The sequence below is a fragment of the Vanellus vanellus genome (genome assembly GCF_965231255.1).
Source record: "Vanellus vanellus genome assembly, chromosome: 2".
Lineage (NCBI taxonomy): Eukaryota > Metazoa > Chordata > Aves > Charadriiformes > Charadriidae > Vanellus > Vanellus vanellus.
The window spans coordinates 102,498,804-102,510,283 of NC_138906.1; positions in this window are offsets into that span (position 1 = coordinate 102,498,804).

The following is an 11,480-nucleotide window of genomic DNA, read 5'->3' on the forward strand; positions in this document are numbered from 1 at the left end:
AAGTACTTTCCTCAGACTCCACTGCCTTACTTCACTCCCATCACAAGATTCCTCTGCTACACCTCATGAGACTGCTCTCTTCTTTCCTGACATAGCTGGCACGGTGAGATGTTGAAGTTGCTTTTACCCTCCGACTCTCCATGCTGAGTGGACAGACACCCTTGGCCAGGGGCATTTTATTCATTATGGAACTTCCCCGACTCTTTGGGATGCATCTGCATATTTCTCCACTTACATGCGATGTTGTAAGCTGCACCGTGTAAACTGTGGTGGTCTAAGATAGGTGTCTGTCCCTGTATCTGTGACAGAGAAATTTCCTACTGGTAGCTGGTATGTCCCAGTAGGAGAACATTATCCCACGAGAAGGGTATAGTAGTCTATCATATGCTTTTCAGGGATGTATTTACTTAATTGGCAAAGATTTATTTGGATGTTTGTGGTACATCAAGCAACACACTGCTTTGTGCGTTGTAGTTTTCTTTATATTTAATGCTCAGATCACTGGCTTAGCGTACAATGGATGCTTCTCTGCTGATGACAGTCCTCTGTCACGTATACCTTCTTCCTGGCACTGTTCTTGATGCAATCGCTGTGGGCAGAGTTGCACTTCATCAGAAAGACCTTTCTGCATAAAAACATCCCATAATCTGCTAACTCGTTTTTGCACCTGTCAGGCAGTCATTTGGCTACCCATAAATTACATTATTCCTTCTTGCCCTACCTAGCATCCTCCTCATTTTTCTTCAGTCCTGTTTGTGAGAGTTTCTGGCTTCAAACCCCAAGAAGTCTCCTTTGCATTTTTCAGACTATACACTTTCATCCCTTTGGGCTTCTTTGGTGGCCAGAACTCCTCCTCACAACTGCCAAGGGCACCCGGCCAACTAGTAGGCTGCTAAACTACTGACCGAGCCCTTCTTTTGAAGGTGAAATGGCGTGAATCCCAGGAACAAAATCTCTGTCAAAGATGTAAATCCATAGGCTGGTGTTGCTCTTGCTGCTGGCAGACCACCTTATCTGCATTTACCGAGTGATGACTCTGCTATCAGGACTTACTGGGTTGTGTTTTGGGCAGCTCTGAGCTCAGTTGGGCTATGGCTGCGGAATCACTAAAGGGGTGGGAACAGCTGCTTAACTTGTTCTTTTCTTTAGCCTGAAGCTGACTGCAATGGTAAGGTTTAACTCTATATGGTAAAGGTCTAAGAAAACACAGTGATCATTGTGTAAGTAGCTAGCTCGCCAACAAGAATGACTGGCCAAACAGACTGTTTAGAAAAATGCAAAGATAACACCCCTAACCAAGCCAGGACTGGAGGAAGGGAGCCTGCTCCCACCACTGAACTCCTCCTGGTGAAGAATTTGGGTGACCAACAGCTCACTGCGAAACGCTTCTTCTAAAGGAAATCTGGCACTGTTGACCTTAGGGGCCAGAAGGGCACTGGAAAGATCAGCACAGAAGCCCACAAATATTTCATGGGGTCTAATGCAACAAAGAAAAAGAGACATTTCTTTCATCTCAAGTCATTCAATCGCCTGAAAAAATGTGTCTGCTGCTTTTCCCCATTACCAACATTACCACCAGAGAGCGAGAGAGCATGGATTTCACCAGCTCATGTGAGATGCAAGGTGTTTTCTGTACAAACAAGTCTATATCCTCAGTCACATAAACTGAATGATTCATTGCTCCCTGAAATAAAAAAGGCTGATAACAATGAGAAGTGCTTCCCTGCTTCTGCCTCAGCACTCACCATTATTTCTACTATTTATGCCACCGTAAATTCATCTTGGGTTTACTCTACTGAAACAAGTTCATCTTGTCTATAAGGGAGAGCAGATTGTTGCCTTATTATGATCATTTTTTAATCAACACTCTAAACACGGGCAAGTAGCCAGAAACCAAAATAAAATAAATTTAAAAGAAAAAAAAAATTAGAACTAGGGAATACATGAAGAAGGAAGAAGAATGCTTTCTCCCTTCTTTCTCCTTGGGAGAAAACATTTTTACACTCAGTTTTTAGATCAACCTGAGCAACATCTCAAAAACAGTAAAAACAAACAAAAAAAACCCAACAACAAAAAAAGAAGGTAGAAGTGAGTTTTCCACCACTTGCTTACCCTTCCTCCCCCAGTGGTTATGCTGGTCAAACCAGTCACCGGGCAGAAAACATTATTCGCAGAGGGAGAAGAAGATTCAGTATTGAACCGTGGTTATTTCATATGGTTTTCCAGATGGAAAACCATAAAGCAGGGTGAGGGTTTACTGCAAAACAAAACAGAGTCTGGAGAAGGGGGAAAACATATGTATGGATGCATATATTAACAGCAGTTTTAGAAAACAATTTAGTCTTCCAGAAAATTATAAGGAAATATTGAATAAGTTTCCACATTTTTTCCAACCAAAGCTTTACATCAGAAACGGCTGTCTGGATGTATTGACAAGTCATGTACGTACAAGCACATTGATTTTGTACTGCAGAATTAAAGCTCCCTGCTGCCAGATTCAGAACATTGAAGTCCTATATGCAGAGTTAATATAACTCATATTCATGAGCTGATAAGAAATATTACATAAATATCATTTTATCACGCAAGGAATTTTTGACAGGATGTTCTGGGCTCATACATTTTTTATAAATTGTTGCTATTTCGGTAAAGCAGAAAGAAACATGGGGTGAACAACGCCAGCAAGTAGTTACGATTTCCTGTATTGTTACTACGCACCATGTCAAGATTTATAGGCAACTTCGTCAATAGCTTTCATTGTCCTGCCTTTATACATTTTCCTTACTCTGGTGTTGTTGGTTTTTTAATCATTAACTTCAAATTGACATCCTTGGGCCAATTCATTTTTAATTTAGGAGTGTGAAACAAAAATAGCTTCATGAGTCAAGAATTAAACGAATGAGAAATGAGCATATGGCAAAACCCAAGCCCTTTTAGCTGCTCTTTGAATGTACTACGATTTATAACGGTGAGGTTATGTGGTAAAGTTTAGAGCACAAAGCTTACTAAATAATGAATACAGTGCTTCCATGCAATTTTGCTGGCAATAACCCTGAGCAATTTTAATTAGCTTCACCTCCCCTTAACTGCAAGGACAGCTTTGGATGTGCAGTTTTCCTATGAAAGTAGCATTCTGCACGTTCTCTTACCCAGGTTTATTTTTTTTGCTACGGAAACTCAACTTTGCAACTGATTTACCAGAAGCGAGCCTGGATTTGTGTCAGTTCTGTTAGATTATGCAATTAAAGAATCATCCCCACAACGACAGGCAGGGAAACCCCAATAGCCCAGTAAGGGAAACAGAGCACCCTGACACTGCTGCTGCCCAGGCGTCACAGGAGAGCAGTCAGATCAGCAAAGGTCCATCGCCACCAATGCAAAGGAGCACAGAGGAGCCAAACCCCAATACCCTAGTATTGGATACTGCCTGACAGGCAGCCAAACCCCGATATCCTAATCAGATAGAGAGGACCACCCTGACCTGGCTGCTTCCGGGTCCATCTCAGCCTGCTGTCCTGGTAGGAAACCCATTGAGTTTTGGTGGGAGAGGCTCTCTGGATCACCTTGCAAACTGAGGGGGGGTTACTGCCTTAAGGTGTGGGGGATTCACTGTGGGATGCAAGGGAAGAACCTTTGGGGATTGTGGAAGACTTACTACAGGAGAGGAAGGACCAGAGGCAGGGACAGTGAGTGATCAAGGTGGTCAGGAAGGAATAAGCATGGAAAAAGAAGACATGAAAGGGGACAAAAGTGACAGATTATGTGCAAACAGGTTATTGGTCAGTACACTGCTCTGGCCATGCCCGGTGCCTGATCGCCACAGCCTATCCTGCCTTCTCATTAAACTCAATTTTTAACTATTTTTCTGGCTGAGGGCTCTTTATTTATTGCACATGTGTGCTAAGTGCCAGCAGCTGGAGTGGGGACCATGACTCTGTGACAGGGCCCATGTGCCTGTGATGCCAGACACTGGTGAAACTGGCATGCCTGCATGGGGGTGGATATTGCTGTGCCATCACAAGCAAACATGGAGCTAGACCAGCTGGTGAGCAGGGTAAGAGGCTTGGGAGGTAGGTATTACAGCAGCCAGAAGCCTGGGCCAGGTAGCGGAGAGAGCAGAAGGTCCGAGAGCAGGCTGCTGGAGGGACCAGGAAGCCAAAGCCAGCTACGGGAGAGACCGTGGGGCCTGGGGGTCAGCTGAGAGACCCCTTTGCACGTGTAGGTCTATGCCTGAGGCACCTGGAGACCAGAGGACCCAAGGGTCAGCTACTGGGCAGGCTGATTGTCTCAGGCCAGTGGCTGGAGAGACCCATGGTGTGCCTCTGTGTGCCGGAGCACCAGCAACTGGAGTGGGACTATGGGTCTCGGGCTCGTATGTCCAGGTGCCAGCAGCTGGGGAGAGCTGGGTGCCCAGGGAGAGCTGCTGGACAGATGTGGAGGCATCCATGTTGTATGTATGTATACATATCTTTTCCACTAAAACACTTTCATCCTGATCAGCCAGGAAGGGAAACAGGATGAGGCCGCTGGTGCTGCCTATGTTTTTGCGAGTGCTGTGTTTTCTGTCAGTGTTGACCTGCGCAGCCGGCCGGGTGCACACGTGTGCTGTGTGCCTGCAGGGTGTACCTGCTTGGCCTCACCGCTGGCTGCAGCGGGGGACGTGGAGCTGGAAGCAGCCTCGCCTCTGTCCGGCCACCAGATCTGGCAGCTCCTAACAGTTTCCTCTCCAGCTGACAGCTGGAGGGTGCAAACAGCCTCCCATGTCTTTTCCTCAAGGAAGGGTTTAACAGGACATCTTGTTGCTACCACATGGTCCAAGTCCCCAGGCAGCAGCAAGTGCTAGTCCAGCAGGTAGGTCACACTGCGGCTTGTCTCCCCTGGTGGAAGCAGTGAGACTTAAGTCTGTTGTTGCTATCTGCTTTCTGAAGCCTGCTCTTCACCTAGATCATTGGCCCCAGCTGCAGTCCCCAAAAAGCATGACTTAAGCAATCAGGCATGGTTTGGTACTCTTTGTCCTTAACCACTTAGCTGGTGCCACATGGAGAACTCACATAACTTATCTTCTCCTCTGCTGCACTAGATGGCTTCCAGCTTGATTTGTTTTCCATCTGCTGCTTCTAGCAAATCACTTCAATGAATTCAAGAGATTGCTGTAACACCTAGAGAGCAACGTGCCACCAGGAGCTGCTCACCTCTTTGCTGCCTCTGCCTGCTGTGCTGATGGCTCGAGAGCAGACCTCCTTGCTCAGTTGTGAGGCATGGATCCCTTCTTGCTTCCCAACATCAGGAAAATCTGGGGAGACAGCAGGAAGCAGAGGTAACTTTCCTCAGGACCAGAGACCAGGTGATCAGATGATGACTACAGCTAGATCTGCCCAAGGAGTTTTAAACCTCTCCTTCCTTGAAGCTCAAGACCTTTCCAACCCCAACACCAGATACAAGAAGTTTCTCTCGTGAGTGTGGATAACCCAGCAAACATGTCCCGAAATGCAAGATGGATGGTCTGTTCCCTGCCTGTCCCAATTTTCAGTTATTCTAAAGGAGGAAAAAACAAATAGGGGTTATTTTGTTATTTTTTAATAAAATCTATTGTGATGTCTGCATTATTACCAGAGGCATGTTATAAGGAACATAAATCTGACCTCATAGTCCTCATTATCTTCTGTTGTCTGGTAGCAATTTTTTGGTGTTTTTTTTTCCAGTCACTAAAGGAAGGAGAAAATTGGACCTATTCTGTTTCAGTATACCGATTTGCTACAAAAAGTTGATATTCTTAGACAGCAAATGCTTGGAGTCTTGCCAAATGGGAGAAGAAAATTGACATAGGTTTTCTGTTGTTATTACAAGAGTACTGTATATTTATAGGTCTATAACATATCCTCACCTCTGTAACAGTCTGTCAGACAGCTGGAAGGTTGCTAAATTACATGAAAATACCAGTTTTAGGTTCTGTCACTACAGATACTTCAAGCGGCCAAATCCAGAGAACGGAGCAGAAGTCTAACCAAAAGGATGAGCCAGATGGGAAGGTTCTACGTGATGGCAGACCCCACCAAACAGTCTGACTGCACAGCAAAAGCTGAATGAATTACTGAAGCAGTTTTTCCTTAGACATCCATTCATGTTTGCTTTGGTGTATGGGAGCCCAGATGTTTTCTCCTGTTGTATTTTTAAGGAACTCTTACTGCAGTGGACATAACAGCATATAAATTTCGTTCCTTCAACAGCTGCTGGTGAAGAGTGCAATGGTTCCAGCTATCTTCTTGGGGATGAGAAACAGCCAGTGAAACTAGTGAAATAGAAACACCAAGCGGGAGAGGGACTTAGAGGTCAATTAGTGCCTTGTACCCTTTTTTTTCCAAAAACATCTCCCCCCCAGGCTAACCCACCTTCAAAGCAAGAAGTGTTAGCCAGCAGGAGATGCTCAGGTGGTGTCTTCACAGCCAACGCTTTCTTTGCACAATTGCAACGCTGCTGGAGCACACGTGCACGAGGCTGCTTTGGCAGCACTAGGCATCCTCAAAGCCAGAGGCTGCTGCGTTAGCAGGACAGGCAACCAGGCCTTAGGGTTGTGAACACTGTTTTAGTTGATTACGTCTGCTCTGTTATTTCACTGGTGACTGTACGGCACGTTGCTTGAGCCTTTAGAAAGACAGCTTTCTGGAGGCAGCAAACTTTCAGGTGTCATCTTTATTTTGGGTGCTTTTGAAACCTGTGGTAAAAAGTAGACTATTCCCCGGTAAAACCATAGACAGAAATAGCAACAAAGAACAGAGCCCCATACCCAGAGAAAGTGACTTGCTCAGTACAAGACAAAAGCTAACAGCTAAGTGAAAACCAGTTGAAGGGGATGACTGCCCAAGACGTTTTTAAGGGATTTCAGTTTTCAAAACCACTTGACCCTTAGAGTAGTCTGTAATCAGACATGCAAAACAGAGGTATTTAAAAATCACTAATCATTTCTGAAAACTTAAGGCAGGAGGTCTCCCGCTCAAGAAAGGGAGGACGTGCTGTCTCTAGATAGCTTTCTAATTTAAGAAAAACAGTTCTCTTTATACAAGTTGTTGGCAGTCCTACCTAGCTCTTATCAACTCTGTTTAGGCTTTCTAACAAGACAATTGTGTCTTCAATTACAGAGTTAAAGAAAGTTTCTAGCTAAATGGCTTACTGACAAAGTTGTCTGCTTTTAAACTACACATAAAATAGTTGTTAAAAAAGTTATCCAAACCTCTGGGCTCAAAGGTTAAAGTATATTAAAAGAAGAAAATAACCACGCATATGCTAACATCAACCATCATCAACCATTCATGAAGCCCCCTAAGTCTCACCCATCAGCCTCGCCTGATCTATCCCACTCTTCTCTCGCAGAAATTTTGCAGCAAAACCTTCAGATGCACAAGTACACAAGTACAGGGCGAGCATAAAAACTGCTTCCAAGGTCAAGGTCTCTTCTGTCGAAAATACTGTGCATCTCAGCTTCCTTCAGCTAAGCTGTGAGATGTCAGCTCTAATGCTTCAGGCAATTGTAATTATCACCAAATGACTCAAGAGAAAGTTGGCCTTTAAGATATTTGAGAACTTTAACCGCTTTCTGGAGTACTTCAATTTGCAACAACAAGAAATGAACTCAGGGTCAATATGTAATGCAGAACATGGGGTTAATCACAATCTAATTGATGGACTTGTTCACACAAGGAAAAACAGTGCATTTGGAAAACCAAGGTAACTAATGACTTTTAGAAAGACTAACACTCTTGTGTTGGGTACTGATTGGCAGAAATAGGTCTGCTTCAGTTCTGAGAGGTCTTCACTAAAAGCTTATATGTAGAAGTCTGGAAGCTAAATTGTACTTTCTGGGGACTCAAGAACACGCTGAATGCAGAAGCAGTGTTATATAAATGAGCTTTAAACAATCAGAAAGGGAGAACAGGGGAGACAACACATTGGTATGGAAAACACGAATCAATCCTAAACCCCAGAGCATTCACATCTTAGAGGACAGCAGTAAGAACCTTGGTCATGTCCTCTTTTCGGCCCTGTTCCTGGTTGTTTCACATTCTCACTTTAACAGCCAAGTGCGAAGAAATCCACACAAGTGATAAATCAACCTGTTGCACAAGGGAAATACTGCCTTTCCCAGCCAGGTAAGGAAGCCTTACCAAAGTCGGTGCTCCAGGCTGCTGATGTTGATGATCTGACTCATCTGTCCATTGCTAGCTAGGCTTAGTTTGGACGCATCTACTGCTATTATTATGAAGTAGCATGTGCTACAAATCTTGCACTCCAATTACTTTTGCTGCTCTGTCTTGCCGGCTACCACTGACAGCAGTCCCCGATGGTTCCTTAGACGGTTTGTACTATGCTCCTTCTGAAAGCCACAGAGACTCAGTGCAAATTCTCTCTTCCTTTCAAAAACAGGAAAGATCCCTTTGAGAGAATTCTTTCTCTGCAGCTTCTTCTCCAAGGCAAGCAGGTTGCTGTCACTGACTAAACCAGCACTGGACCCTTGCCCACCTCCAGGCATACTGGGTACAACCTAGCCTAAGAAATGACTTGGGCAGGAGACACAGACCTCTGCAGTCTCTGGCCCAAAGAGCACTAAGCCTCCTAGGCAAAGACCCCAGGACAGAGAAGAGAGGTGATGTCCAGAAAGCATTAGGACTCTGCAAGGAGTGAAAAAGGATGGATTACTGCTCATGTGTTTATCTTTACCCCGACACCCACATAGCCCTCCCAGCTGTGGGAAGACAAACCACTCGGTTTCAGTTTCCCTTACTCACCACAAAGAGGCCCCACCAAAGCAGCTTCTTTCATGAGTGCTTCCCACGTAGAAATAGCAGGCCACTTACCACTTAATAACACAGATATATTCTTCTACCCATGTATAAAGGAAAACTGCTAAGGTCAGCCCTATCAAGTTTCTGACCCTCAACCTGCCCCTGCTGACACCTGGTGAAGCTGCACAGACTAGACAGGGATGGTTTCTGTCTTTCCCACCCAGGACCTCTGCAGTCTCTCTCCATCTCTTCCCTCATCTCTCTTTGTCTAAGAGAAAGATTTATTTTTAGGTCTTTTATTATCCCTTTGACCAATTGTCGGATTAGATACCAGTTCCCAACCCAAGCCCGAACTGGAAGGGAACAGATGCCTTGCTCATGGTAGCAGAGAGTGGACTGCCTGTCCCTGGTTTCTCTGTTCTGCCCCCTAAAAAAGGACTTAGATGGAGAAAAAGCAAGGTCTTACCCTCGCCATTTTTATCCGCTTCCCATTGCTCCTCTGTAAGCAGACAGTAACCTCATCCTCCTCTTCACACAACAGCTGAGGTGGGAAGGAACCTCTGGAGGTCATCTAGTCCAACTCCCCCTACTCAAGCAGGCCCACCTAGGGCCAGTTTCCCATGTTTAGATGGCTTTTGAATATGTCCAAGGAGGGAGACTCCACAACCTCCCTGGGTCCTCCTGTGCCTGTGTTTGCCCACCCTCACCATAAAGAAGATTTTTCTGATGTATAAACAGAATTTCCCATATTTCAGTTTGTGCCCATTGCCTCTCATCCTTCCACTGGGAACCAGCATCCTGCCTCCGGAGATCACATTGAGCCAAGCCCTCTGCTTTGCCAGGGTTACTTGCCTGAGTCGCTGCAGGGGACCGTGTCCTGCAGAGTGGCACCTGCACACAGCCCCCAGCAGACTCTGTTGGCTGCCTCTCAGCACCCCTCCTACCATCCCCCTGCATTTTCAGCTTCCCTTAATTAGCAAGAAAAAAGCCAGTACACAGCTGCCTCCCCACGTCTGTTTTTCCTTTCCCTGGTCTCCTTCCTTGTCCTTTTGCCTGGATTATTCCTGCTCAGTGCCTGTCCCCGCTCTGCTACACCTTCCTCCCCGCACCCTACCGCTCGCACCTCTGCACGGTCTCTTCTCCTTTACTAGCTGCAGCCTCATGTCAGCCCCACCATCTGTTTAGGGCAACCAGAGGTGAAGTTATCCTCACTCCCAGGCGATCCAGGTCCTCACAAGTCTTTAGGAAATCCAAGTCGATTACATCGAGCATCCCAGCCTTACCCACCTTCAGTGAACTCTGATAGATTTATGAGACAGGACTTTGACACAAAATCACACTAACATTTCTGTCATTTTTACCGCCTATCCACCAATTCTCTTACTTTTATAGTTCCTAATAGCTTTCCCAGTGCAAGTGTCAAATTTACAAGCCTACAGTTTCCCCTCTCTCCCCTGGAAACCTTTTTAAAAAACTGGCATCATGCCTTTTAACAGCAAACTGGTTTTAGACAAGAGGTTGCCCACTGCTACATGCAGATCAGCTCTTGCTTCCTTCCATCCTCCTTTAGGAGACTTGGGTGAATATCTTCCAGTCCTGGTGATCTTGTCTTATCCATTTTGTTTATTCCTTCCATGATCTCTTCTGCAGTCACTTAAGACTGGGCAACTCAATATGTGACTTCTCTATGATGTGCTAATCAGAGATGAACTCTGCTGTCAGGATCCTTTCCCCTGAAATGTCCACCCTTTTCCAGATGGTGGGAATGGGGAGCAAACACTGTGCTCTCTCACACCCCCACTCCCTGCCTACTGAAAATGTATTTTTTTATGCCCACGCTCAGAAGGAAGAAACAGAAGCGCTGCAATTTCAGTATACTCATTTTGTTGTGAATTTATGCAACCTGCTGGCTTTCTGCTTCCCCCACCCCGAAGACTCAGAGAGCCAAGTGAGATGTTTTCGGCCGCTGCTGACAGCTGACCCCAGCCACCGGGGCATGCCAGCATCGGGTGCTGCACTGTCCTGGTGCTGTGTGGCCCAGACCCACCGGGACATGGGCTGGTGGTACAGTGCAGCCAAGTCCACTGTACCAAAGAATACAACATAGCTGTTACGTAAAATACTTGGGATTTCCTCTGTCGTGCAGAAGATGCCTTTGTTTAGCTCTGATTCCTGCCCCAGAGCATCGCACAAATGAGATGTAAATCCATTCCTGTTCCACCAGCAAAAGAGGTGGATCCTGCCTGCTCTCTGTTTCAGAGGACCGGCTCTCACGTGCCTTTACACACTCGCATTTGGGGGGGTGAGGAGGGGGAGCTCTGCCTCCATCACGTCACTGTAACTTACGTCTTTCTCCTTCCTTAGAGGGCTGTTACAGTTTTGAAAAGGCCTCGCTCCACTCTGTTGGGTTTGACAGGAAAAGAAGCCTCCCTTCCCGAGCCTCACGCTTATAGGAAAGCCCATGCAGACTTTTTAAACATGTATCATCCCCACTGCTTTTTATTGAGGAGGACTGCTGTGGATTTCCATTGCTTCATTATGCAAAAAATATATAATCAAATATTCTGCCAACCAAACTGGCTGTGAAAATGAGATGTTACAAGTGACCCAAATAAGATTTAACCGCTATGTTTCTCATTCACTCGTAGCAAAGGTACAGCCATCGCCAGATCTGATCCCTGACTACAGACTACAGAAGCAAGA